Source organism: Haemaphysalis longicornis, unplaced genomic scaffold, assembly GCF_048455015.1.
Source record: "Haemaphysalis longicornis isolate Haplotype H1 unplaced genomic scaffold, Haemaphysalis longicornis Haplotype H1 scaffold_3, whole genome shotgun sequence".
NCBI classification, from domain to species: domain Eukaryota; kingdom Metazoa; phylum Arthropoda; class Arachnida; order Ixodida; family Ixodidae; genus Haemaphysalis; species Haemaphysalis longicornis.
In genome coordinates, this window is record NW_027526335.1 from 169,958,154 (window position 1) to 169,980,547 (window position 22,394).

Here is a 22,394-nt window from a genome sequence, read left to right on the forward strand (position 1 = left end):
AGCCTGAGCAAGGGTCACAACATCCGCCTCGGTAGCGCAGTAGGCAGCGCGTCAGTCTCATAATCTGAAAGTCGTGAGTTCGAGCCTCACCCGGGGCAGGCGGAGCGTTCTATTTTTACACATCATGCGGCTCAGTGGTGTCATCCTAAAGGAACTTTCCCAGTCTCGCCACTCTGACTAATTAAAGGCGCCGGAGTTGGACTGTGGCTATGATAGTTATGCGCGGTCGGTCACTTTACGTTGTTCCCCGTGATTAGAGCCCAAACGTTGGCAGGCGATAAATTGCGAGAGCAAAGGAGCCCGAGCAAGGGTCACAACATCCGCCTCGGTAGCGCAGTAGGCAGCGCGTCAGTCTCATAATCTGAAAGTCGTGAGTTCGAGCCTCACCCGGGGCAGGCGGAGCGTTCTTTTTTTACACATCATGCGGCTCAGTGGTGTCATCCTAAAGGAACTTTCCCAGTCTCGCCACTCTGACTAATTAAAGGCGCCGGAGTTGGACTGTGGCTATGATAGGCATGCGCGGTCGGTCACTTTACGTTGTTCCCCGTGATTAGAGCCCAAACGTTGGCAGGCGATGAATTGCGAGAGCAAAGGAGCCCGAGCAAGGGTCACAACATCCGCCTCGGTAGCGCAGTAGGCAGCGCGTCAGTCTCATAATCTGAAGGTCGTGAGTTCTAGCCTCACCCGGGGCAGGCGGAGCGTTCTTTTTTTACACATCATGCGGCTCAGTGGTGTCATCCTAAAGGAACTTTCCCAGTCTCGCCACTCTGACTAATTAAAGGCGCCGGAGTTGGACTGTGGCTATGATAGTTATGCGCGGTCGGTCACTTTACGTTGTTCCCCGTGATTAGAGCCCAAACGTTGGCAGGCGATGAATTGCGAGAGCAAAGGAGCCTGAGCAAGGGTCACAACATCCGCCTCGGTAGCGCAGTAGGCAGCGCGTCAGTCTCATAATCTGAGTCGTGAGTGCGAGCCTCACCCGGGGCAGGCGGAGCGTTCTTTTTTTACACATCATGCGGCTCAGTGGTGTCATCCTAAAGGAACTTTCCCAGTCTCGCCACTCTGACTAATCAAAGGCGCCGGAGTTGGACTGTGGCTATGATAGGTATGCGCGGTCGGTCACTTTACGTTGTTCCCCGTGATTAGAGCCCAAACGTTGGCAGGCGATGAATTGCGAGAGCAAAGGAGCCCGAGCAAGGGTTACAACATCCGCCTCGGTAGCGCAGTAGGCAGCGCGTCAGTCTCATAATCTGAAGGTCGTGAGTTCGAGCCTCACCCGGGGCAGGCGGAGCGTTCTTTTTTTACACATCATGCGGCTCAGTGGTGTCATCCTAAAGGAACTTTCCCAGTCTCGCCACTCTGACTAATTAAAGGCGCCGGAGTTGGACTGTGGCTATGATAGTTATGCGCGGTCGGTCACTTTACGTTGTTCCCCGTGATTAGAGCCCAAACGTTGGCAGGCGATGAATTGCGAGAGCAAAGGAGCCCGAGCAAGGGTTACAACATCCGCCTCGGTAGCGCAGTAGGCAGCGCGTCAGTCTCATAATCTGAAGGTCGTGAGTTCTAGCCTCACCCGGGGCAGGCGGAGCGTTCTTTTTTTACACATCATGCGGCTCAGTGGTGTCATCCTAAAGGAACTTTCCCAGTCTCGCCACTCTGACTAATTAAAGGCGCCGGAGTTGGACTGTGGCTATGATAGTTATGCGCGGTCGGTCACTTTACGTTGTTCCCCGTGATTAGAGCCCAAACGTTGGCAGGCGATGAATTGCGAGAGCAAAGGAGCCTGAGCAAGGGTCACAACATCCGCCTCGGTAGCGCAGTAGGCAGCGCGTCAGTCTCATAATCTGAGTCGTGAGTGCGAGCCTCACCCGGGGCAGGCGGAGCGTTCTATTTTTACACATCATGCGGCTCAGTGGTGTCATCCTAAAGGAACTTTCCCAGTCTCGCCACTCTGACTAATCAAAGGCGCCGGAGTTGGACTGTGGCTATGATAGGTATGCGCGGTCGGTCACTTTACGTTGTTCCCCGTGATTAGAGCCCAAACGTTGGCAGGCGATGAATTGCGAGAGCAAAGGAGCCCGAGCAAGGGTTACAACATCCGCCTCGGTAGCGCAGTAGGCAGCGCGTCAGTCTCATAATCTGAAGGTCGTGAGTTCGAGCCTCACCCGGGGCAGGCGGAGCGTTCTTTTTTTACACATCATGCGGCTCAGTGGTGTCATCCTAAAGGAACTTTCCCAGTCTCGCCACTCTGACTAATTAAAGGCGCCGGAGTTGGACTGTGGCTATGATAGGCATGCGCGGTCGGTCACTTTACGTTGTTCCCCGTGATTAGAGCCCAAACGTTGGCAGGCGATAAATTGCGAGAGCAAAGGAGCCCGAGCAAGGGTCACAACATCCGCCTCGGTAGCGCAGTAGGCAGCGCGTCAGTCTCATAATCTGAAAGTCGTGAGTTCGAGCCTCACCCGGGGCAGGCGGAGCGTTCTTTTTTTACACATCATGCGGCTCAGTGGTGTCATCCTAAAGGAACTTTCCCAGTCTCGCCACTCTGACAAATTAAAGGCGCCGGAGTTGGACTGTGGCTATGATAGTTATGCGCGGTCGGTCACTTTACGTTGTTCCCCGTGATTAGAGCCCAAACGTTGGCAGGCGATGAATTGCGAGAGCAAAGGAGCCCGAGCAAGGGTCACAACATCCGCCTCTGTAGCGCAGTAGGCAGCGCGTCAGTCTCATAATCTGAAGGTCGTGAGTTCTAGCCTCACCCGGGGCAGGCGGAGCGTTCTATTTTTACACATCATGCGGCTCAGTGGTGTCATCCTAAAGGAACTTTCCCAGTCTCGCCACTCTGACTAATTAAAGGCGCCGGAGTTGGACTGTGGCTATGATAGTTATGCGCGGTCGGTCACTTTACGTTGTTCCCCGTGATTAGAGCCCAAACGTTGGCAGGCGATGAATTGCGAGAGCAAAGCAAGGGTCACAACATCCGCCTCGGTAGCGCAGTAGGCAGCGCGTCAGTCTCATAATCTGAAGGTCGTGAGTTCTAGCCTCACCCGGGGCAGGCGGAGCGTTCTATTTTTACACATCATGCGGCTCAGTGGTGTCATCCTAAAGGAACTTTCCCAGTCTCGCCACTCTGACTAATTAAAGGCGCCGGAGTTGGACTGTGGCTATGATAGTTATGCGCGGTCGGTCACTTTACGTTGTTCCCCGTGATTAGAGCCCAAACGTTGGCAGGCGATGAATTGCGAGAGCAAAGGAGCCTGAGCAAGGGTCACAACATCCGCCTCGGTAGCGCAGTAGGCAGCGCGTCAGTCTCATAATCTGAAGGTCGTGAGTTCTAGCCTCACCCGGGGCAGGCGGAGCGTTCTATTTTTACACATCATGCGGCTCAGTGGTGTCATCCTAAAGGAACTTTCCCAGTCTCGCCACTCTGACTAATTAAAGGCGCCGGAGTTGGACTGTGGCTATGATAGTTATGCGCGGTCGGTCACTTTACGTTGTTCCCCGTGATTAGAGCCCAAACGTTGGCAGGCGATGAATTGCGAGAGCAAAGGAGCCTGAGCAAGGGTCACAACATCCGCCTCGGTAGCGCAGTAGGCAGCGCGTCAGTCTCATAATCTGAAAGTCGTGAGTTCGAGCCTCACCCGGGGCAGGCGGAGCGTTCTATTTTTACACATCATGCGGCTCAGTGGTGTCATCCTAAAGGAACTTTCCCAGTCTCGCCACTCTGACTAATTAAAGGCGCCGGAGTTGGACTGTGGCTATGATAGTTATGCGCGGTCGGTCACTTTACGTTGTTCCCCGTGATTAGAGCCCAAACGTTGGCAGGCGATAAATTGCGAGAGCAAAGGAGCCCGAGCAAGGGTCACAACATCCGCCTCGGTAGCGCAGTAGGCAGCGCGTCAGTCTCATAATCTGAAAGTCGTGAGTTCGAGCCTCACCCGGGGCAGGCGGAGCGTTCTATTTTTACACATCATGCGGCTCAGTGGTGTCATCCTAAAGGAACTTTCCCAGTCTCGCCACTCTGACTAATTAAAGGCGCCGGAGTTGGACTGTGGCTATGATAGTTATGCGCGGTCGGTCACTTTACGTTGTTCCCCGTGATTAGAGCCCAAACGTTGGCAGGCGATGAATTGCGAGAGCAAAGGAGCCTGAGCAAGGGTCACAACATCCGCCTCGGTAGCGCAGTAGGCAGCGCGTCAGTCTCATAATCTGAAAGTCGTGAGTTCGAGCCTCACCCGGGGCAGGCGGAGCGTTCTATTTTTACACATCATGCGGCTCAGTGGTGTCATCCTAAAGGAACTTTCCCAGTCTCGCCACTCTGACTAATTAAAGGCGCCGGAGTTGGACTGTGGCTATGATAGTTATGCGCGGTCGGTCACTTTACGTTGTTCCCCGTGATTAGAGCCCAAACGTTGGCAGGCGATGAATTGCGAGAGCAAAGGAGCCTGAGCAAGGGTCACAACATCCGCCTCGGTAGCGCAGTAGGCAGCGCGTCAGTCTCATAATCTGAAAGTCGTGAGTTCGAGCCTCACCCGGGGCAGGCGGAGCGTTCTATTTTTACACATCATGCGGCTCAGTGGTGTCATCCTAAAGGAACTTTCCCAGTCTCGCCACTCTGACTAATTAAAGGCGCCGGAGTTGGACTGTGGCTATGATAGTTATGCGCGGTCGGTCACTTTACGTTGTTCCCCGTGATTAGAGCCCAAACGTTGGCAGGCGATAAATTGCGAGAGCAAAGGAGCCCGAGCAAGGGTCACAACATCCGCCTCGGTAGCGCAGTAGGCAGCGCGTCAGTCTCATAATCTGAAAGTCGTGAGTTCGAGCCTCACCCGGGGCAGGCGGAGCGTTCTTTTTTTACACATCATGCGGCTCAGTGGTGTCATCCTAAATTAACTTTCCCAGTCTCTCCACTCTGACAAATTAAAGGCGCCGGAGTTGGACTGTGGCTATGATAGTTATGCGCGGTCGGTCACTTTACGTTGTTCCCCGTGATTAGAGCCCAAACGTTGGCAGGCGATGAATTGCGAGAGCAAAGGAGCCTGAGCAAGGGTCACAACATCCGCCTCTGTAGCGCAGTAGGCAGCGCGTCAGTCTCATAATCTGAAGGTCGTGAGTTCGAGCCTCACCCGGGGCAGGCGGAGCGTTCTATTTTTACACATCATGCGGCTCAGTGGTGTCATCCTAAGGGAACTTTCCCAGTCTCGCCACTCTGACTAATTAAAGGCGCCGGAGTTGGACTGTGGCTATGATAGTTATGCGCGGTCGGTCACTTTACGTTGTTCCCCGTGATTAGAGCCCAAACGTTGGCAGGCGATGAATTGCGAGAGCAAAGGAGCCCGAGCAAGGGTCACAACATCCGCCTCTGTAGCGCAGTAGGCAGCGCGTCAGTCTCATAATCTGAAGGTCGTGAGTTCTAGCCTCACCCGGGGCAGGCGGAGCGTTCTATTTTTACACATCATGCGGCTCAGTGGTGTCATCCTAAGGGAACTTTCCCAGTCTCGCCACTCTGACTAATTAAAGGCGCCGGAGTTGGACTGTGGCTATGATAGTTATGCGCGGTCGGTCACTTTACGTTGTTCCCCGTGATTAGAGCCCAAACGTTGGCAGGCGATGAATTGCGAGAGCAAAGGAGCCTGAGCAAGGGTCACAACATCCGCCTCTGTAGCGCAGTAGGCAGCGCGTCAGTCTCATAATCTGAAGGTCGTGAGTTCTAGCCTCACCCGGGGCAGGCGGAGCGTTCTTTTTTTACACATCATGCGGCTCAGTGGTGTCATCCTAAGGGAACTTTCCCAGTCTCGCCACTCTGACTAATTAAAGGCGCCGGAGTTGGACTGTGGCTATGATAGTTATGCGCGGTCGGTCACTTTACGTTGTTCCCCGTGATTAGAGCCCAAACGTTGGCAGGCGATGAATTGCGAGAGCAAAGGAGCCTGAGCAAGGGTCACAACATCCGCCTCTGTAGCGCAGTAGGCAGCGCGTCAGTCTCATAATCTGAAGGTCGTGAGTTCTAGCCTCACCCGGGGCAGGCGGAGCGTTCTTTTTTTACACATCATGCGGCTCAGTGGTGTCATCCTAAGGGAACTTTCCCAGTCTCGCCACTCTGACTAATTAAAGGCGCCGGAGTTGGACTGTGGCTATGATAGTTATGCGCGGTCGGTCACTTTACGTTGTTCCCCGTGATTAGAGCCCAAACGTTGGCAGGCGATGAATTGCGAGAGCAAAGGAGCCTGAGCAAGGGTCACAACATCCGCCTCTGTAGCGCAGTAGGCAGCGCGTCAGTCTCATAATCTGAAGGTCGTGAGTTCTAGCCTCACCCGGGGCAGGCGGAGCGTTCTTTTTTTACACATCATGCGGCTCAGTGGTGTCATCCTAAAGGAACTTTCCCAGTCTCGCCACTCTGACTAATTAAAGGCGCCGGAGTTGGACTGTGGCTATGATAGTTATGCGCGGTCGGTCACTTTACGTTGTTCCCCGTGATTAGAGCCCAAACGTTGGCAGGCGATGAATTGCGAGAGCAAAGGAGCCTGAGCAAGGGTCACAACATCCGCCTCTGTAGCGCAGTAGGCTGCGCGTCAGTCTCATAATCTGAAGGTCGTGAGTTCTAGCCTCACCCGGGGCAGGCGGAGCGTTCTATTTTTACACATCATGCGGCTCAGTGGTGTCATCCTAAGGGAACTTTCCCAGTCTCGCCACTCTGACTAATTAAAGGCGCCGGAGTTGGACTGTGGGTATGATAGTTATGCGCGGTCGGTCACTTTACGTTGTTCCCCGTGATTAGAGCCCAAACGTTGGCAGGCGATGAATTGCGAGAGCAAAGGAGCCTGAGCAAGGGTCACAACATCCGCCTCTGTAGCGCAGTAGGCAGCGCGTCAGTCTCATAATCTGAAGGTCGTGAGTTCTAGCCTCACCCGGGGCAGGCGGAGCGTTCTTTTTTTACACATCATGCGGCTCAGTGGTGTCATCCTAAGGGAACTTTCCCAGTCTCGCCACTCTGACTAATTAAAGGCGCCGGAGTTGGACTGTGGCTATGATAGTTATGCGCGGTCGGTCACTTTACGTTGTTCCCCGTGATTAGAGCCCAAACGTTGGCAGGCGATGAATTGCGAGAGCAAAGGAGCCTGAGCAAGGGTCACAACATCCGCCTCTGTAGCGCAGTAGGCAGCGCGTCAGTCTCATAATCTGAAGGTCGTGAGTTCTAGCCTCACCCGGGGCAGGCGGAGCGTTCTTTTTTTACACATCATGCGGCTCAGTGGTGTCATCCTAAGGGAACTTTCCCAGTCTCGCCACTCTGACTAATTAAAGGCGCCGGAGTTGGACTGTGGCTATGATAGTTATGCGCGGTCGGTCACTTTACGTTGTTCCCCGTGATTAGAGCCCAAACGTTGGCAGGCGATGAATTGCGAGAGCAAAGGAGCCTGAGCAAGGGTCACAACATCCGCCTCTGTAGCGCAGTAGGCAGCGCGTCAGTCTCATAATCTGAAGGTCGTGAGTTCTAGCCTCACCCGGGGCAGGCGGAGCGTTCTATTTTTACACATCATGCGGCTCAGTGGTGTCATCCTAAAGGAACTTTCCCAGTCTCGCCACTCTGACTAATTAAAGGCGCCGGAGTTGGACTGTGGCTATGATAGTTATGCGCGGTCGGTCACTTTACGTTGTTCCCCGTGATTAGAGCCCAAACGTTGGCAGGCGATGAATTGCGAGAGCAAAGGAGCCTGAGCAAGGGTCACAACATCCGCCTCTGTAGCGCAGTAGGCAGCGCGTCAGTCTCATAATCTGAAGGTCGTGAGTTCTAGCCTCACCCGGGGCAGGCGGAGCGTTCTATTTTTACACATCATGCGGCTCAGTGGTGTCATCCTAAGGGAACTTTCCCAGTCTCGCCACTCTGACTAATTAAAGGCGCCGGAGTTGGACTGTGGCTATGATAGTTATGCGCGGTCGGTCACTTTACGTTGTTCCCCGTGATTAGAGCCCAAACGTTGGCAGGCGATGAATTGCGAGAGCAAAGGAGCCTGAGCAAGGGTCACAACATCCGCCTCTGTAGCGCAGTAGGCAGCGCGTCAGTCTCATAATCTGAAGGTCGTGAGTTCTAGCCTCACCCGGGGCAGGCGGAGCGTTCTTTTTTTACACATCATGCGGCTCAGTGGTGTCATCCTAAGGGAACTTTCCCAGTCTCGCCAGTCTGACTAATTAAAGGCGCCGGAGTTGGACTGTGGCTATGATAGTTATGCGCGGTCGGTCACTTTACGTTGTTCCCCGTGATTAGAGCCCAAACGTTGGCAGGCGATGAATTGCGAGAGCAAAGGAGCCTGAGCAAGGGTCACAACATCCGCCTCTGTAGCGCAGTAGGCAGCGCGTCAGTCTCATAATCTGAAGGACGTGAGTTCTAGCCTCACCCGGGGCAGGCGGAGCGTTCTATTTTTACACATCATGCGGCTCAGTGGTGTCATCCTAAAGGAACTTTCCCAGTCTCGCCACTCTGACTAATTAAAGGCGCCGGAGTTGGACTGTGGCTATGATAGTTATGAGCGGTCGGTCACTTTACGTTGTTCCCCGTGATTAGAGCCCAAACGTTGGCAGGCGATGAATTGCGAGAGCAAAGGAGCCTGAGCAAGGGTCACAACATCCGCCTCTGTAGCGCAGTAGGCAGCGCGTCAGTCTCATAATCTGAAGGTCGTGAGTTCGAGCCTCACCCGGGGCAGGCGGAGCGTTCTATTTTTACACATCATGCGGCTCAGTGGTGTCATCCTAAAGGAACTTTCCCAGTCTCGCCACTCTGACTAATTAAAGGCGCCGGAGTTGTACTGTGGCTATGATAGTTATGCGCGGTCGGTCACTTTACGTTGTTCCCCGTGATTAGAGCCCAAACGTTGGCAGGCGATGAATTGCGAGAGCAAAGGAGCCTGAGCAAGGGTCACAACATCCGCCTCTGTAGCGCAGTAGGCAGCGCGTCAGTCTCATAATCTGAAGGTCGTGAGTTCTAGCCTCACCCGGGGCAGGCGGAGCGTTCTATTTTTACACATCATGCGGCTCAGTGGTGTCATCCTAAGGGAACTTTCCCAGTCTCGCCACTCTGACTAATTAAAGGCGCCGGAGTTGGACTGTGGCTATGATAGTTATGCGCGGTCGGTCACTTTACGTTGTTCCCCGTGATTAGAGCCCAAACGTTGGCAGGCGATGAATTGCGAGAGCAAAGGAGCCTGAGCAAGGGTCACAACATCCGCCTCTGTAGCGCAGTAGGCAGCGCGTCAGTCTCATAATCTGAAGGTCGTGAGTTCTAGCCTCACCCGGGGCAGGCGGAGCGTTCTATTTTTACACATCATGCGGCTCAGTGGTGTCATCCTAAGGGAACTTTCCCAGTCTCGCCACTCTGACTAATTAAAGGCGCCGGAGTTGGACTGTGGCTATGATAGTTATGCGCGGTCGGTCACTTTACGTTGTTCCCCGTGATTAGAGCCCAAACGTTGGCAGGCGATGAATTGCGAGAGCAAAGGAGCCTGAGCAAGGGTCACAACATCCGCCTCTGTAGCGCAGTAGGCAGCGCGTCAGTCTCATAATCTGAAGGTCGTGAGTTCTAGCCTCACCCGGGGCAGGCGGAGCGTTCTTTTTTTACACATCATGCGGCTCAGTGGTGTCATCCTAAGGGAACTTTCCCAGTCTCGCCACTCTGACTAATTAAAGGCGCCGGAGTTGGACTGTGGCTATGATAGTTATGCGCGGTCGGTCACTTTACGTTGTTCCCCGTGATTAGAGCCCAAACGTTGGCAGGCGATGAATTGCGAGAGCAAAGGAGCCTGAGCAAGGGTCACAACATCCGCCTCTGTAGCGCAGTAGGCAGCGCGTCAGTCTCATAATCTGAAGGTCGTGAGTTCTAGCCTCACCCGGGGCAGGCGGAGCGTTCTATTTTTACACATCATGCGGCTCAGTGGTGTCATCCTAAGGGAACTTTCCCAGTCTCGCCACTCTGACTAATTAAAGGCGCCGGAGTTGGACTGTGGCTATGATAGTTATGCGCGGTCGGTCACTTTACGTTGTTCCCCGTGATTAGAGCCCAAACGTTGGCAGGCGATGAATTGCGAGAGCAAAGGAGCCTGAGCAAGGGTCACAACATCCGCCTCTGTAGCGCAGTAGGCAGCGCGTCAGTCTCATAATCTGAAGGTCGTGAGTTCTAGCCTCACCCGGGGCAGGCGGAGCGTTCTTTTTTTACACATCATGCGGCTCAGTGGTGTCATCCTAAGGGAACTTTCCCAGTCTCGCCACTCTGACTAATTAAAGGCGCCGGAGTTGGACTGTGGCTATGATAGTTATGCGCGGTCGGTCACTTTACGTTGTTCCCCGTGATTAGAGCCCAAACGTTGGCAGGCGATGAATTGCGAGAGCAAAGGAGCCTGAGCAAGGGTCACAACATCCGCCTCTGTAGCGCAGTAGGCAGCGCGTCAGTCTCATAATCTGAAGGTCGTGAGTTCTAGCCTCACCCGGGGCAGGCGGAGCGTTCTTTTTTTACACATCATGCGGCTCAGTGGTGTCATCCTAAGGGAACTTTCCCAGTCTCGCCACTCTGACTAATTAAAGGCGCCGGAGTTGGACTGTGGCTATGATAGTTATGCGCGGTCGGTCACTTTACGTTGTTCCCCGTGATTAGAGCCCAAACGTTGGCAGGCGATGAATTGCGAGAGCAAAGGAGCCTGAGCAAGGGTCACAACATCCGCCTCTGTAGCGCAGTAGGCAGCGCGTCAGTCTCATAATCTGAAGGTCGTGAGTTCTAGCCTCACCCGGGGCAGGCGGAGCGTTCTATTTTTACACATCATGCGGCTCAGTGGTGTCATCCTAAAGGAACTTTCCCAGTCTCGCCACTCTGACTAATTAAAGGCGCCGGAGTTGGACTGTGGCTATGATAGTTATGCGCGGTCGGTCACTTTACGTTGTTCCCCGTGATTAGAGCCCAAACGTTGGCAGGCGATGAATTGCGAGAGCAAAGGAGCCTGAGCAAGGGTCACAACATCCGCCTCTGTAGCGCAGTAGGCAGCGCGTCAGTCTCATAATCTGAAGGTCGTGAGTTCGAGCCTCACCCGGGGCAGGCGGAGCGTTCTTTTTTTACACATCATGCGGCTCAGTGGTGTCATCCTAAGGGAACTTTCCCAGTCTCGCCACTCTGACTAATTAAAGGCGCCGGAGTTGGACTGTGGCTATGATAGGTATGCGCGGTCGGTCACTTTACGTTGTTCCCCGTGATTAGAGCCCAAACGTTGGCAGGCGATGAATTGCGAGAGCAAAGGAGCCTGAGCAAGGGTCACAACATCCGCCTCGGTAGCGCAGTAGGCAGCGCGTCAGTCTCATAATCTGAAGGTCGTGAGTTCGAGCCTCACCCGGGGCAGGCGGAGCGTTCTTTTTTTACACATCATGCGGCTCAGTGGTGTCATCCTAAAGGAACTTTCCCAGTCTCGCCACTCTGACTAATTAAAGGCGCCGGAGTTGGACTGTGGCTATGATAGTTATGCGCGGTCGGTCACTTTACGTTGTTCCCCGTGATTAGAGCCCAAACGTTGGCAGGCGATGAATTGCGAGAGCAAAGGAGCCTGAGCAAGGGTCACAACATCCGCCTCGGTAGCGCAGTAGGCAGCGCGTCAGTCTCATAATCTGAAGGTCGTGAGTTCGAGCCTCACCCGGGGCAGGCGGAGCGTTCTTTTTTTACACATCATGCGGCTCAGTGGTGTCATCCTAAAGGAACTTTCCCAGTCTCGCCACTCTGACTAATTAAAGGCGCCGGAGTTGGACTGTGGCTATGATAGTTATGCGCGGTCGGTCACTTTACGTTGTTCCCCGTGATTAGAGCCCAAACGTTGGCAGGCGATGAATTGCGAGAGCAAAGGAGCCTGAGCAAGGGTCACAACATCCGCCTCGGTAGCGCAGTAGGCAGCGCGTCAGTCTCATAATCTGAAGGTCGTGAGTTCGAGCCTCACCCGGGGCAGGCGGAGCGTTCTATTTTTACACATCATGCGGCTCAGTGGTGTCATCCTAAAGGAACTTTCCCAGTCTCGCCACTCTGACTAATTAAAGGCGCCGGAGTTGGACTGTGGCTATGATAGTTATGCGCGGTCGGTCACTTTACGTTGTTCCCCGTGATTAGAGCCCAAACGTTGGCAGGCGATGAATTGCGAGAGCAAAGGAGCCTGAGCAAGGGTCACAACATCCGCCTCGGTAGCGCAGTAGGCAGCGCGTCAGTCTCATAATCTGAAGGTCGTGAGTTCGAGCCTCACCCGGGGCAGGCGGAGCGTTCTTTTTTTACACATCATGCGGCTCAGTGGTGTCATCCTAAAGGAACTTTCCCAGTCTCGCCACTCTGACTAATTAAAGGCGCCGGAGTTGGACTGTGGCTATGATAGGTATGCGCGGTCGGTCACTTTACGTTGTTCCCCGTGATTAGAGCCCAAACGTTGGCAGGCGATGAATTGCGAGAGCAAAGGAACCCGAGCAAGGGTCACAACATCCGCCTCGGTAGCGCAGTAGGCAGCGCGTCAGTCTCATAATCTGAAGGTCGTGAGTGCGAGCCTCACCCGGGGCAGGCGGAGCGTTCTTTTTTTACATATCATGCGGCTCCGTGGTGCCATCCTAAAGGAACTTTCCCAGTCTCGCCACTCTGACTAATTAAAGGCGCCGGAGTTGGACTGTGGCTATGATAGGTATGTGCGGTCGGTCACTTTACGTTGTTCCCCGTGATTAGAGCCCAAACGTTGGCAGGCGATGAATTGCGAGAACAAAGGAGCCTGAGCAAGGGTCACAACATCCGCCTCGGTAGCGCAGAAGGCAGCGCGTCAGTCTCATAATCTGAAAGTCGTGAGTTCGAGCCTCACCCGGGGCAGGCGGAGCGTTGTTTTTTTACACATCATGCAGCTCAGTGGTGTCATCCTAAAGGAACTTTCCCAGTCTCGCCACTCTGACTAATTAAAGGCGCCGGAGTTGGACTGCGGCTATGATAGGCATGCGCGGTCGGTCACTTTACGTTGTTCCCCGTGATTAGAGCCTAAACGTTGGCAGGCGATGAATTGCGAGAGCAAAGGAGCCCGAGCAAGGGCCACAGCATCCGCCTCGGTAGCGCAGTAGGCAGCGCGTCAGTCTCATAATCTGAAGGTCGTGAGTTCGAGCCTCACCCGGGGCAGGCGGAGCGTTCTTTTTTTACACATCATGCGGCTCAGTGGTGTCATCCTAAAGGAACTTTCCCAGTCTCGCCACTCTGACTAATTAAAGGCGCCGGAGTTGGACTGTGGCTATGATAGGTATGCGCGGTCGGTCACTTTACGTTGTCCCCCGTGATTAGAGCCCAAACGTTGGCAGGCGATGAATTGCGAGAACAAAGGAGCCTGAGCAAGGGTCACAACATCCGCCTCGGTAGCGCAGAAGGCAGCGCGTCAGTCTCATAATCTGAAGGTCGTGAGTTCGAGCCTCACCCGGGGCAGGCGGAGCGTTGTTTTTTTACACATCATGCAGCTCAGTGGTGTCATCCTAAAGGAACTTTCCCAGTCTCGCCACTCTGACTAATTAAACGCGCCGGAGTTGGACTGCGGCTATGATAGCCATGCGCGGTGGGTCACTTTACTTTGTTCCCCGTGATTAGAGCCCAAACGTTGGCAGGCGATGAATTGCGAGAGCAAAGGAGCCTGAGCAAGGGTCACAACATCCGCCTCGGTAGCGCAGTAGGCAGCGCGTCAGTCTCATAATCTGAAGGTCGTGAGTTCGAGCCTCAGCCGGGGCAGGCGGAGCGTTCTTTTTTTACACATCATGCGGCTCAGTGGTGTCATCCTAAAGGAACTTTCCCAGTCTCGCCACTCTGACTAATTAAAGGCGCCGGAGTTGGACTGCGGCTATGATAGGCATGCGCGGTCGGTCACTTTACGTTGTTCCCCGTGATTAGAGCCCAAACGTTGGCAGGCGATGAATTGCGAGAGCAAAGGAGCCTGAGCAAGGGTCACAACATCCGCCTCGGTAGCGCAGAGGGATTCTGCTTCCGGCCGCGCTAGTGTGCGGACGCGGGATGATTGGCTCCTCAGGAGCGGTGAATGCGGCCATGTCTGGCCGCGGAAACAGGTTTTTTGTACAGGAATCGGAAGATTACCCCGTGAGTTTGAACAGGTCGGTGTGTTTTAAACACCATTTTTCTACATGCGGACGTTCGTGCGAGGCCTTATCGCGTCGAAGATTTCAGGGACACTTTGGCTCGTTTGGAACTGCTCCCCGAGGTGCTTGCCTTGGGGACGTATCAAATGAACCACGTATGGGCCCTGACATTCAGGGACGAAAGCGGCGTAAAGCGCATGCTCGCGGCCACCGACGTGAAGGTGAAGGAGCGCCGGTGCCTGGTCATCGATCCGGCGAACCAAGATGTGCGGATGAAATTGCACTGGATTCTTTACAACGTGCCGGACGAGGAGGTGCGAGCGGCGCTGCTACCGTACGGGCGTGTCATCGACATCGGACGCGAGAAGTGGCGGGTCAAGGGCATGAACGAGAAAGGTTCGACGACGCGGTCGGTGACCCTCAGGCTCAACGCAGGCGTGAGGATCGACGACCTGCCGCACGAGCTCCGGGTTGCGGGCGGCCAGGCGCTCGTGGTCGTGCCAGGCAGGGCCCCGCAGTGCCTCCGCTGCTCGGGGACGGGCCATATGAGGCGCGACTGCAAGGTGCCTCGCTGCACGGTCTGCCGCCGCTTCGGTCACGAAGCGACACAGTGCGTGCGGACGTATGCACATGTCACCGGACCTGTCGGAGGCGCGGACGCGGCCGAAAACCGTATGGATGAGGAGGAGGCGGAGGCGGCCGCGGCCGGTGGAGGTGGTGCGTCCGCACCCGGGGACCCTTTGGCGGAACCAGGCGTGGAGGACGTAAATGCTGCGCTCGCGGAGCAGCAATCGACCTCCCAGAACGACCCTACGCCAGTGGCACCTGTGCTGGACGCGAAAAGTGAGGAGTGTGTTGGGGCGGGTCCGACGAACACCGCCTTAACTCGTGAAGTGCGTGACGCCGGCGACGGTGACGGAGACGACCCCGAAGCCACCGTCAAGCGGCCGCGTAAGGAGGACGACAAGCGTGAGGACTCTGGTGACTCCGGCAACGTCAAGGCAAGTGTGGGAGGGGTTATGCTGAGGCGTCCAAGCTTCAAGCCAAAGCCCAACACCACGCCTTATGACAGAGGACATGCAACGGGGAAGCCACCGTAAGCGAAGCGTTTGCTGTTTTTTGGGGAGAGGTCTTCGAGTGAGCGGTACGGCACGGACAACACTTATTCTTTTTTTGAGGGGTAGAAAAGGGGGCGGGGCCAGTGTTTCTGTAACGCGTGTGTAACAATGTGCGACGTGCCTTCATCTTCCATTCATGCGGTGTTCATATCATCTGCGTTGTGCCACCCTTAATGTACGCGGTCTTTCTGAGCGCAAACGTCAAAGTCAATTGTACAGACTCATCAGCGAAAGGCAGTTAGACGTCGTGGCCTTTCAGGAGACTAAAGTAGAGACCGAGCAAAGCACGGAAAGGATGGTGGGGGTGTTCAATTCCAGTTATGAAGTCTGTGTCAGCCATGCAGTTGGTTTATCGGCTGGGTGTCTCATTTTAATACGTCGGAGCAGCGGCGCAGTAGTGCAAAACGTGATGTCCAGTTTGTCTGGGCGCTTTGTTATTTGTGATTTTATTTTTGCCTCAAAAGAATGGCGTATTGTTTGCGTGTACGCGCCGACAAAAGCCGATGAAAGGAAAGTGTTTTTCGAAGAATTACGGGCGTGGCTTGGCACAGAACGGGTTGTCGTGTTAATGGGAGATTTTAATTGTGTGTGCTCGGCTCGCGATAAATCTACTTGTACTCCTTATCGCGACGGAAGCACGATTGCATTGACTGGTATCGCGGCAGATTTTGGTTTGGAAGACGTGGGGGATGCGTTGGAAAGTAAGACGCAGATCCAATTCACCCACTTTCAAGGCACGAGCCACGCAAGATTAGACCGAGCATATATTTCGTTAGAACTTCTGCCGGAGTGCTCGGAGTATAGTGTTACACCCGTGTCGTTCAGCGACCATTGCCTGGTGTCGTTCTTGATTGGAAAGCGCAAAGATAAAAAGTCGTTCAACTGGGACTTGTGGAAAATGAACAGCTTATTGTTGAAGGATGAAGAATTTGTAAAAGAAGTGACGAAAAAGATTAGGAACCTTGAACAGGATACATGTGACTGTGCCTCTAAGTGGGAGAACTTCAAAGCAGAAATTAAGATGTCAGCATTGGAAAGGTCAGCTGCCTTAAATTATGAGAAAAGAAAAAAGGAAGCCCTGCTTAGAGCAAACCTGGTGACGCTTTCTGCACTAGAGTGCAAGTCACCTGGACTGTTCAAGGAAGACATTAAAACTTTGAAACATCAGATAGAGGCTATAGAACAAGAAAAATATCATGGCGCGATAGTGCGTGCTCGTGCGGAAAAGTTCATGTTAGGGGAAGCCCCTACAAAGAGAGCACTTAGCTCTGAAAAGAGATACGCTACCCGCAACTCTATCGCGGAAATAGAGTATAAAGGGCAGGTTCTCGATGAACAACAAGCAATTAGCAATGCTTTTTGTGAGTTTTATGATGGTTTGTTTTCGTGTCAACCTGTAGACTTAGAACGATTTAAGGACAATTTTTTAAATTTCTTGTCGACGATAGATGCAGAGGTAAAAGAAAATTTAGAATTACCAATTACAGTAGAAGAAGTTAGGAAGGCTATCGATGAATTAAGTCCTGGAAAGTCTCCAGGCCCTGACGGGTTGTGCACTGCGTTCTACAAAGCTTTCCGCAATCACCTAAGTCCAGTGTTATGTGACCTGTACACAGAAGCGTACACACTAGGAAGACTTCCACCCTCGTTCTCACAATCGCACACTGTTCTCATACCCAAAACAGATGTAAAAGAAGAGCTCAGAAAAGTTACGGCGTATAGGCCGATATCTTTAACGAATGTAGATTATAAAATATTAATGAAAGTCTTAGCAAGGAGGTTACAGAGTGTGATAATCGACATAGTAGGCGAACACCAAACATGTGGAATAAAAGGAAGGTCTATAACTAGTAATATACACATAGCAAGGAGCATTCTCGAGTGTTGTGACGGAATGGATGAGGTTGTAGCCATGCTACAAATAGACCTTGAGAAGGCCTTTGATAAGGTCTCTCATGAGCTACTCTATACTATTTTGGAAAACATAAACCTAGGAAAAGTAATAACGGAGGGCGTAAGAATGGCGTATAAGGAGTGTTCAACAAGGCTGGTAATAAATAAGTCAGTGAGCCGTCAAATAACTGTCACGCGTTCAGTGCGGCAAGGATGCCCGCTGTCCCCTTTGCTCTTTTGTTTGTACATCGAGTCGTTTTGTGCAAGCATAATAAACAGCAATAATATTCATGGTTTCCAGTTGCAGGCGTGCGAGGTACGTGTATTGGCATACGCGGACGATATCGCTTTATTTTGTCGAGACAGAAAAAGTATTAGCAATGCAGTTGCGTTGCTTAAGACATTTTGTGAGTATACTGGGAGCTCTGTAAATTGGAGCAAGTGCATGGGATTCTGGCACGGCAATTGGGACGTAACCCCTAGTGTCTTTGAAGGTATGAACTGGCAGGTTGTGCCGGTCAAATACTTAGGCGTGCCACTTGAAAACTACAGAGATAGCGATCCGTACTGGCGAAGCCAGACGACTGCGATGCGTGATAAAGCGGAAAAGTGGGAAGGGAAGGGGCGTGCACTGTCGATGTTTGCGCGCGCAACGGTGTGCAACATATTTTTGTTCGCGAAACTTTGGTACGTTTTGCAAGTGATTCACTGTTCTCGCGCTAATGTTCAGAGGCTGCATCGCGTTTGTGCTGTTTTTGTTTGGGGCTCGTCCTGGGAAAGGACGAGTAGGACGAATCTTTTTCGAAGAGTACGCGAAGGCGGTTTATCGCTCTCGCATCTTTTTTTGAGACAAGTGGTGAATCGTTTTTATTTCTTGCGCGAGGTAAAGGACCCCTTCCTGCGCACTGTTATTCAGGTCAGGTTAGGCAGGCTATTGCCCCAATTTATTGTTACGTCATGTCAAAGCTATAATGGAGGAGTACACGGGTATTTAAAAGAAGTTGTTCAAGCGACACTATTTCTTTGTGTACGGTTCTCTATGGAGTACTTGAGTGCTGTGTCGAAGAAAAAGTTGTATAAAGACCTTGCTGAAATCTGTTTTCCTGTTCCTTTATACCGATCCATGTTTTCGGTGGGCCCCGGGCAGAACGTTTTGAAACGTGTAAAAGCTATGGCCATTCCCCCGGGTGTTAAAACATTTTTCTTTAAACTGCACTGTGGAGTGTTACCAGTTAAAACATGGATGTTAGAAAAGGGTCTGTTTGTGCCATGGGGTGTGGACTGTTCTTTATGTAAAAAGCCCGAGACGGTGGAACATGTTTTTTTGGATTGTTGGGATGGGGTGTTTTTGTGGGACGTTCTTCAGCGAACATTGAAAAAGGAGTTTCCGTTGAGCCCTTATGGCATCCGGTTTCTGGCAGTGCAAAACGATAACGGAGTGCCTTATGACCTAGTGATGTTGCTGGTCCTCCACGGAATATGGAGGTCTCGAATGGCGTTTCGCCACTGTGACGTAGACGGAAGGCCAGCAAGGCAGTATTTCTGTGAGAGTGCCCAACGTATTGTAGAAATGTGGAAGAGTCAGAACTGTACTCCTGAATGGTTGCATGAATTTGAAAAGGTATTGTCTATGCCCCGTTTTTAGTTATGTAGCGCTGGCTTGAGTGAAGTCAGCGATTTTATCATATGTACCGTTGTTTCTGGATTTTGTTTGAAACCGGCAATAAAGAAAAAAAAAAAAAAAAAGCCTCGGTAGCGCAGTAGGCAGCGCGTCAGTCTCATAATCTGAAGGTCGTGAGTTCGAGCCTCACCCGGGGCAGGCGGAGCGTTCTTTTTTTACACATCATGCGGCTCAGCGGTGTCATCCTAAAGGAACTTTCCCAGTATCGCCCATGGAGGAAAGAAAAGCTTAGGAGAGGCCCTGACGTCACACCCAGCGCAGCCGGAAACGCCATTTCTGTAAGTCGAATGGCGGACCATTGGCCCTCCATGCCATTGGCGGACTGTTTTGCCTCTCTCTCTCGGTGCACCTTCTCCGCCTCCTCCGTCCTGTATCGCCTCTCTTGTCGTCTGCATCTGCCAGCGCCGAGCCGGCGGAAATCAGCTGATAGGCAGGTAGAAGGCCGTTTTGCAGCGCGTGACCGTGAACCTAAACGCGCGGTTACACTGTTACACGTCTTCAGTGTGGCCGCAGCAGGTTTGCGAAGCGGCTCGCTCTAACAATGCCGCAATGCTCGGTACCAGGCTGCAAGTCGCGATCGGTACCCAAGGAATTGGGCGTCACTTTCCACCGGTTAGTGCATCATTCCGCTGACAAGTATTGCTGTACATTGATGTGCATTCATCCTTTGTTTGCAATCGCCGCCGTTTATAGGTTCCCAAGCGATGGAGAACGCCGCAAACAGTGGGCGAACGCCGTGCGGCTACCGGACTGGAAAGTGCCCAAGTTTGCGTTGCAGTTTCACTGGCAATCCCAGAGATGACTAGTCAATTAAACGGCCGTTCTGTATGTATAGGTAAGCAGTACTTCATGCAGATTTCACGCTAAAAAATTGAGGAATGTTTTTACCGTTGTTCGCGTGCCTTCGATAGAATTTTTTACGAAGGAGGAGGAGCAGGAGGAGGAGGAGGAGGAGGCAAAACGTTTTATTGAGTAAAAAAAAATGAGAGGGTGGGTGGCGTCAATAAACTTTTTTTCGCCAAGTTTCAACTTGTCTCAGTGTCAATAAATTCAAGGTGATATCAGTTGAAAACGTTCATACACTAACCTCGCAGTATGAAGCGTTGAAAAGCGAAATCCAGAGCGAGACCACAAAAAGATCCAGATTCCAGATCCAGCACTCTTCCAGTCAACAGACGGACACCTACTAAGGTAATAGGACGATGGAATTATATCAACTGGGAATCTACCGTGTAACAGTTGCAAAAGCACTGCCGCGCATTGCCGGCCTAGCAAACTATATATTGCGGCGGCGATAACCAAAAAATTGAGTTGCGAATCGTTCGGTTGCAAGTCGCCTACGTACTGCACACCGTGTATCACTTCCCGAAAATCTACCAGACGGGTGTCCGCGCGTACGACGGGACGGCGCGTTCACGATATCTGCACTTCAATAGGCGCGTCGTGATCGCGACCGGAGCAATAGCTTGACGCGGTACAAGGTGCACTTGCAAGTAGAAATAAAATGACATATTCACATCGGCGCAGCTGTCGCAACTCGCAGCATCCTTTTCGAGTTCCGCAAGACCACAGCGCAGCAAAGCGAAGCAGCAATCTTCGCAATCGGACGACAAGGCAGGCGCTGCCTTTCCTCCATTACTGGCGAACGGCAGGCGGGCTGTTGCTAGGACGCCGTTGCTAACGCGATTTCCAATGGCCGCCGAAAACACGTGACTTCCTCCACACTTTTGCCAATGCGCGGGAATAGCTGGGGGCCTCTCCTAAGCTTTTTTTTCCTCCATGGTCTCGCCACTGTGACTAATTAAAGGCGCCGGAGTTGGACTATGGCTATGATAGGTATGCGCGGTCGGTCACTTTACGTTGTTCCCCGTGATTAGAGCCCAAACATTGGCACGCGATGAATTGCGCGAGAAAACGAGACCGAGCACGGGTCACAACATCCGCCTCGGTAGCGCAGTAGGCAGCGCGTCAGTCTCATAATCTGAAGGTCGTGAGTTCGAGCCTCACCCGGGGCAGGCGGGGCGTTCTTTTTTTACACATCATGCGGCTCAGTGGTGTCATCCTAAAGGAACTTTCCCAGTCTCGCCACTGTGACTAATTAAAGGCGCCGGAGTTGGACTATGGTTATGATAGGCATGTGCGGTCGGTCACTTTACGTTGTTCCCCGTGATTAGAGCCCAAACGTTGGCACGCGAATTATTGCGCAAGAAAACGAGCCCGAGCACGGGTCACAACATCCGCCCCGGTAGCGCAGTAGGCAGCGCGTCAGTCTCATAATCTGAAGGTCGTGAGTTCGAGCCTCACCCGGGGCAGGCGGAGCGTTCTTTTTTTACACATCATGCGGCTCAGATGTGTCATCCTATAGGAACTTTCCCAGTCTCGCCACTGTGACTAATTAAAGGCGCCGGAGTTGGACTATGGTTATGATAGGCATGCGCGGTCGGTCACTTTATGTTGTTCCCCGTGATTAGAGCCCAAACTTTGGCACGCGATGAATTGCGCGAGAAAACGAGCCCGAGCACGGGTCACAACATCCGCCTCGGTAGCGCAGTAGGCAGCGCGTCAGTCTCATAATCTGAAGGTCGTGAGTTCGAGCCTCACCCGGGGCAGGCGGGGCGTTCTTTTTTTACACATCATGCGGCTCAGTGGTGTCATCCTAAAGGAACTTTCCCAGTCTCGCCACTGTGACTAATTAAAGGCGCCGGAGTTGGACTATGGTTATGATAGGCATGCGCGGTCGGTCACTTTACGTTGTTCCCCGTGATTAGAGCCCAAACATTGGCACGCGATGAATTGCGCGAGAAAACGAGCCCGAGCACGGGTCACAACATCCGCCTCGGTAGCGCAGTAGGCAGCGCGTCAGTCTCATAATCTGAAGGTCCTGAGTTCGAACCTCACCCGGGGCAGGCGGAGCGTTCTTTTTTTACACATCATGCGGCTCAGATGTGTCATCCTAAAGGAACTTTCCCAGCCTCGCCACTGTGACTAATTAAAGGCGCCGGAGTTGGACTATGGTTATGATAGGCATGCGCGGTCGGTCACTTTACGTTGTTCCCCGTGATTAGAGCCCAAACTTTGGCACGCGATGAATTGCACGAGAAAACGAGCCCGAGCACGGGTCACAACATCCGCCTTGGTAGCGCAGTAGGCAGCGCGTCAGTCTCATAATCTGAAGGTCGTGAGTTCGAGCCTCACCCGGGGCAGGCGGAGCGTTCTTTTTTTACACATCATGCGGCTCAGTACTGTCATCCTAAAGGAACTTTCCCAGTCTCGCCACTGTGACTAATTAAAGGCGCCGGAGTTCGACTATGGGTATGATAGGTATGCGCGGTCGGTCACTTTACGTTGTTCCCCGTGATTAGAGCCCAAACATTGGCACGCGATGAATTGCGCGAGAAAACGAGCCCGAGCACGGGTCACAACATCCGCATCGGTAGCGCAGTAGGGCAGCGCGTCAGTCTCATAATCTGAAGGTCGTGAGTTCGAGCCTCACCCGGGGCAGGCGGAGCGTTCTTTTTTTACACATCATGCGGCTCAGTGGTGTCATCCTAAAGGAACTTTCCCAGTCTCGCCACTGTGACTAATTAAAGGCG

General features: G+C 52.8%; 54 non-coding genes across 54 annotated transcripts; all 54 read left to right on the forward strand.

Annotated features, from left to right (window-relative positions):
* The first annotated feature begins 25 nt into the window (after positions 1 to 25).
* Positions 26 to 98, forward strand: Trnam-cau (transfer RNA methionine (anticodon CAU)). Its single transcript has one exon. It is a non-coding gene; the product is annotated as a tRNA-Met (tRNA).
* Positions 99 to 322: 224 nt separating this feature from the next.
* On the forward strand, positions 323 to 395 carry Trnam-cau (transfer RNA methionine (anticodon CAU)). The gene has a single exon. It is a non-coding gene; the product is annotated as a tRNA-Met (tRNA).
* A 224-nt stretch (positions 396 to 619) lies between these two features.
* On the forward strand, positions 620 to 692 carry Trnam-cau (transfer RNA methionine (anticodon CAU)). The gene has a single exon. It is a non-coding gene; the product is annotated as a tRNA-Met (tRNA).
* Positions 693 to 916: 224 nt separating this feature from the next.
* Trnam-cau (transfer RNA methionine (anticodon CAU)) lies at positions 917 to 987 on the forward strand. The gene has a single exon. It is a non-coding gene; the product is annotated as a tRNA-Met (tRNA).
* A 224-nt stretch (positions 988 to 1,211) lies between these two features.
* Trnam-cau (transfer RNA methionine (anticodon CAU)) lies at positions 1,212 to 1,284 on the forward strand. The gene has a single exon. It is a non-coding gene; the product is annotated as a tRNA-Met (tRNA).
* Positions 1,285 to 1,508: 224 nt separating this feature from the next.
* Positions 1,509 to 1,581, forward strand: Trnam-cau (transfer RNA methionine (anticodon CAU)). The gene has a single exon. It is a non-coding gene; the product is annotated as a tRNA-Met (tRNA).
* Positions 1,582 to 1,805: 224 nt separating this feature from the next.
* On the forward strand, positions 1,806 to 1,876 carry Trnam-cau (transfer RNA methionine (anticodon CAU)). Its single transcript has one exon. It is a non-coding gene; the product is annotated as a tRNA-Met (tRNA).
* A 224-nt stretch (positions 1,877 to 2,100) lies between these two features.
* On the forward strand, positions 2,101 to 2,173 carry Trnam-cau (transfer RNA methionine (anticodon CAU)). The gene has a single exon. It is a non-coding gene; the product is annotated as a tRNA-Met (tRNA).
* Positions 2,174 to 2,397: 224 nt separating this feature from the next.
* Trnam-cau (transfer RNA methionine (anticodon CAU)) lies at positions 2,398 to 2,470 on the forward strand. The gene has a single exon. It is a non-coding gene; the product is annotated as a tRNA-Met (tRNA).
* Positions 2,471 to 2,694: 224 nt separating this feature from the next.
* Trnam-cau (transfer RNA methionine (anticodon CAU)) lies at positions 2,695 to 2,767 on the forward strand. Its single transcript has one exon. It is a non-coding gene; the product is annotated as a tRNA-Met (tRNA).
* Positions 2,768 to 2,982: 215 nt separating this feature from the next.
* Positions 2,983 to 3,055, forward strand: Trnam-cau (transfer RNA methionine (anticodon CAU)). The gene has a single exon. It is a non-coding gene; the product is annotated as a tRNA-Met (tRNA).
* Positions 3,056 to 3,279: 224 nt separating this feature from the next.
* Trnam-cau (transfer RNA methionine (anticodon CAU)) lies at positions 3,280 to 3,352 on the forward strand. Its single transcript has one exon. It is a non-coding gene; the product is annotated as a tRNA-Met (tRNA).
* A 224-nt stretch (positions 3,353 to 3,576) lies between these two features.
* Positions 3,577 to 3,649, forward strand: Trnam-cau (transfer RNA methionine (anticodon CAU)). The gene has a single exon. It is a non-coding gene; the product is annotated as a tRNA-Met (tRNA).
* A 224-nt stretch (positions 3,650 to 3,873) lies between these two features.
* On the forward strand, positions 3,874 to 3,946 carry Trnam-cau (transfer RNA methionine (anticodon CAU)). The gene has a single exon. It is a non-coding gene; the product is annotated as a tRNA-Met (tRNA).
* Positions 3,947 to 4,170: 224 nt separating this feature from the next.
* Trnam-cau (transfer RNA methionine (anticodon CAU)) lies at positions 4,171 to 4,243 on the forward strand. Its single transcript has one exon. It is a non-coding gene; the product is annotated as a tRNA-Met (tRNA).
* Positions 4,244 to 4,467: 224 nt separating this feature from the next.
* Positions 4,468 to 4,540, forward strand: Trnam-cau (transfer RNA methionine (anticodon CAU)). Its single transcript has one exon. It is a non-coding gene; the product is annotated as a tRNA-Met (tRNA).
* A 224-nt stretch (positions 4,541 to 4,764) lies between these two features.
* Trnam-cau (transfer RNA methionine (anticodon CAU)) lies at positions 4,765 to 4,837 on the forward strand. The gene has a single exon. It is a non-coding gene; the product is annotated as a tRNA-Met (tRNA).
* Positions 4,838 to 5,061: 224 nt separating this feature from the next.
* On the forward strand, positions 5,062 to 5,134 carry Trnam-cau (transfer RNA methionine (anticodon CAU)). Its single transcript has one exon. It is a non-coding gene; the product is annotated as a tRNA-Met (tRNA).
* Positions 5,135 to 5,358: 224 nt separating this feature from the next.
* On the forward strand, positions 5,359 to 5,431 carry Trnam-cau (transfer RNA methionine (anticodon CAU)). The gene has a single exon. It is a non-coding gene; the product is annotated as a tRNA-Met (tRNA).
* Positions 5,432 to 5,655: 224 nt separating this feature from the next.
* On the forward strand, positions 5,656 to 5,728 carry Trnam-cau (transfer RNA methionine (anticodon CAU)). Its single transcript has one exon. It is a non-coding gene; the product is annotated as a tRNA-Met (tRNA).
* Positions 5,729 to 5,952: 224 nt separating this feature from the next.
* Positions 5,953 to 6,025, forward strand: Trnam-cau (transfer RNA methionine (anticodon CAU)). Its single transcript has one exon. It is a non-coding gene; the product is annotated as a tRNA-Met (tRNA).
* A 224-nt stretch (positions 6,026 to 6,249) lies between these two features.
* Positions 6,250 to 6,322, forward strand: Trnam-cau (transfer RNA methionine (anticodon CAU)). The gene has a single exon. It is a non-coding gene; the product is annotated as a tRNA-Met (tRNA).
* A 224-nt stretch (positions 6,323 to 6,546) lies between these two features.
* Positions 6,547 to 6,619, forward strand: Trnam-cau (transfer RNA methionine (anticodon CAU)). Its single transcript has one exon. It is a non-coding gene; the product is annotated as a tRNA-Met (tRNA).
* Positions 6,620 to 6,843: 224 nt separating this feature from the next.
* On the forward strand, positions 6,844 to 6,916 carry Trnam-cau (transfer RNA methionine (anticodon CAU)). The gene has a single exon. It is a non-coding gene; the product is annotated as a tRNA-Met (tRNA).
* A 224-nt stretch (positions 6,917 to 7,140) lies between these two features.
* Positions 7,141 to 7,213, forward strand: Trnam-cau (transfer RNA methionine (anticodon CAU)). The gene has a single exon. It is a non-coding gene; the product is annotated as a tRNA-Met (tRNA).
* Positions 7,214 to 7,437: 224 nt separating this feature from the next.
* On the forward strand, positions 7,438 to 7,510 carry Trnam-cau (transfer RNA methionine (anticodon CAU)). The gene has a single exon. It is a non-coding gene; the product is annotated as a tRNA-Met (tRNA).
* Positions 7,511 to 7,734: 224 nt separating this feature from the next.
* On the forward strand, positions 7,735 to 7,807 carry Trnam-cau (transfer RNA methionine (anticodon CAU)). The gene has a single exon. It is a non-coding gene; the product is annotated as a tRNA-Met (tRNA).
* Positions 7,808 to 8,031: 224 nt separating this feature from the next.
* On the forward strand, positions 8,032 to 8,104 carry Trnam-cau (transfer RNA methionine (anticodon CAU)). Its single transcript has one exon. It is a non-coding gene; the product is annotated as a tRNA-Met (tRNA).
* Positions 8,105 to 8,328: 224 nt separating this feature from the next.
* Trnam-cau (transfer RNA methionine (anticodon CAU)) lies at positions 8,329 to 8,401 on the forward strand. The gene has a single exon. It is a non-coding gene; the product is annotated as a tRNA-Met (tRNA).
* A 224-nt stretch (positions 8,402 to 8,625) lies between these two features.
* Trnam-cau (transfer RNA methionine (anticodon CAU)) lies at positions 8,626 to 8,698 on the forward strand. Its single transcript has one exon. It is a non-coding gene; the product is annotated as a tRNA-Met (tRNA).
* A 224-nt stretch (positions 8,699 to 8,922) lies between these two features.
* On the forward strand, positions 8,923 to 8,995 carry Trnam-cau (transfer RNA methionine (anticodon CAU)). The gene has a single exon. It is a non-coding gene; the product is annotated as a tRNA-Met (tRNA).
* Positions 8,996 to 9,219: 224 nt separating this feature from the next.
* Positions 9,220 to 9,292, forward strand: Trnam-cau (transfer RNA methionine (anticodon CAU)). The gene has a single exon. It is a non-coding gene; the product is annotated as a tRNA-Met (tRNA).
* A 224-nt stretch (positions 9,293 to 9,516) lies between these two features.
* On the forward strand, positions 9,517 to 9,589 carry Trnam-cau (transfer RNA methionine (anticodon CAU)). The gene has a single exon. It is a non-coding gene; the product is annotated as a tRNA-Met (tRNA).
* A 224-nt stretch (positions 9,590 to 9,813) lies between these two features.
* Trnam-cau (transfer RNA methionine (anticodon CAU)) lies at positions 9,814 to 9,886 on the forward strand. The gene has a single exon. It is a non-coding gene; the product is annotated as a tRNA-Met (tRNA).
* A 224-nt stretch (positions 9,887 to 10,110) lies between these two features.
* Trnam-cau (transfer RNA methionine (anticodon CAU)) lies at positions 10,111 to 10,183 on the forward strand. The gene has a single exon. It is a non-coding gene; the product is annotated as a tRNA-Met (tRNA).
* Positions 10,184 to 10,407: 224 nt separating this feature from the next.
* Trnam-cau (transfer RNA methionine (anticodon CAU)) lies at positions 10,408 to 10,480 on the forward strand. The gene has a single exon. It is a non-coding gene; the product is annotated as a tRNA-Met (tRNA).
* Positions 10,481 to 10,704: 224 nt separating this feature from the next.
* Positions 10,705 to 10,777, forward strand: Trnam-cau (transfer RNA methionine (anticodon CAU)). The gene has a single exon. It is a non-coding gene; the product is annotated as a tRNA-Met (tRNA).
* A 224-nt stretch (positions 10,778 to 11,001) lies between these two features.
* Positions 11,002 to 11,074, forward strand: Trnam-cau (transfer RNA methionine (anticodon CAU)). Its single transcript has one exon. It is a non-coding gene; the product is annotated as a tRNA-Met (tRNA).
* Positions 11,075 to 11,298: 224 nt separating this feature from the next.
* Positions 11,299 to 11,371, forward strand: Trnam-cau (transfer RNA methionine (anticodon CAU)). The gene has a single exon. It is a non-coding gene; the product is annotated as a tRNA-Met (tRNA).
* Positions 11,372 to 11,595: 224 nt separating this feature from the next.
* Trnam-cau (transfer RNA methionine (anticodon CAU)) lies at positions 11,596 to 11,668 on the forward strand. The gene has a single exon. It is a non-coding gene; the product is annotated as a tRNA-Met (tRNA).
* Positions 11,669 to 11,892: 224 nt separating this feature from the next.
* Trnam-cau (transfer RNA methionine (anticodon CAU)) lies at positions 11,893 to 11,965 on the forward strand. Its single transcript has one exon. It is a non-coding gene; the product is annotated as a tRNA-Met (tRNA).
* Positions 11,966 to 12,189: 224 nt separating this feature from the next.
* Positions 12,190 to 12,262, forward strand: Trnam-cau (transfer RNA methionine (anticodon CAU)). The gene has a single exon. It is a non-coding gene; the product is annotated as a tRNA-Met (tRNA).
* A 224-nt stretch (positions 12,263 to 12,486) lies between these two features.
* On the forward strand, positions 12,487 to 12,559 carry Trnam-cau (transfer RNA methionine (anticodon CAU)). Its single transcript has one exon. It is a non-coding gene; the product is annotated as a tRNA-Met (tRNA).
* Positions 12,560 to 12,783: 224 nt separating this feature from the next.
* Trnam-cau (transfer RNA methionine (anticodon CAU)) lies at positions 12,784 to 12,856 on the forward strand. The gene has a single exon. It is a non-coding gene; the product is annotated as a tRNA-Met (tRNA).
* Positions 12,857 to 13,080: 224 nt separating this feature from the next.
* Trnam-cau (transfer RNA methionine (anticodon CAU)) lies at positions 13,081 to 13,153 on the forward strand. The gene has a single exon. It is a non-coding gene; the product is annotated as a tRNA-Met (tRNA).
* Positions 13,154 to 13,377: 224 nt separating this feature from the next.
* On the forward strand, positions 13,378 to 13,450 carry Trnam-cau (transfer RNA methionine (anticodon CAU)). The gene has a single exon. It is a non-coding gene; the product is annotated as a tRNA-Met (tRNA).
* Positions 13,451 to 13,674: 224 nt separating this feature from the next.
* Trnam-cau (transfer RNA methionine (anticodon CAU)) lies at positions 13,675 to 13,747 on the forward strand. Its single transcript has one exon. It is a non-coding gene; the product is annotated as a tRNA-Met (tRNA).
* Positions 13,748 to 18,866: 5,119 nt separating this feature from the next.
* On the forward strand, positions 18,867 to 18,939 carry Trnam-cau (transfer RNA methionine (anticodon CAU)). The gene has a single exon. It is a non-coding gene; the product is annotated as a tRNA-Met (tRNA).
* A 1,804-nt stretch (positions 18,940 to 20,743) lies between these two features.
* Trnam-cau (transfer RNA methionine (anticodon CAU)) lies at positions 20,744 to 20,816 on the forward strand. The gene has a single exon. It is a non-coding gene; the product is annotated as a tRNA-Met (tRNA).
* Positions 20,817 to 21,040: 224 nt separating this feature from the next.
* Positions 21,041 to 21,113, forward strand: Trnam-cau (transfer RNA methionine (anticodon CAU)). Its single transcript has one exon. It is a non-coding gene; the product is annotated as a tRNA-Met (tRNA).
* A 224-nt stretch (positions 21,114 to 21,337) lies between these two features.
* On the forward strand, positions 21,338 to 21,410 carry Trnam-cau (transfer RNA methionine (anticodon CAU)). The gene has a single exon. It is a non-coding gene; the product is annotated as a tRNA-Met (tRNA).
* A 224-nt stretch (positions 21,411 to 21,634) lies between these two features.
* On the forward strand, positions 21,635 to 21,707 carry Trnam-cau (transfer RNA methionine (anticodon CAU)). The gene has a single exon. It is a non-coding gene; the product is annotated as a tRNA-Met (tRNA).
* Positions 21,708 to 21,931: 224 nt separating this feature from the next.
* Trnam-cau (transfer RNA methionine (anticodon CAU)) lies at positions 21,932 to 22,004 on the forward strand. The gene has a single exon. It is a non-coding gene; the product is annotated as a tRNA-Met (tRNA).
* A 224-nt stretch (positions 22,005 to 22,228) lies between these two features.
* Trnam-cau (transfer RNA methionine (anticodon CAU)) lies at positions 22,229 to 22,302 on the forward strand. The gene has a single exon. It is a non-coding gene; the product is annotated as a tRNA-Met (tRNA).
* Positions 22,303 to 22,394: the final 92 nt, after the last annotated feature.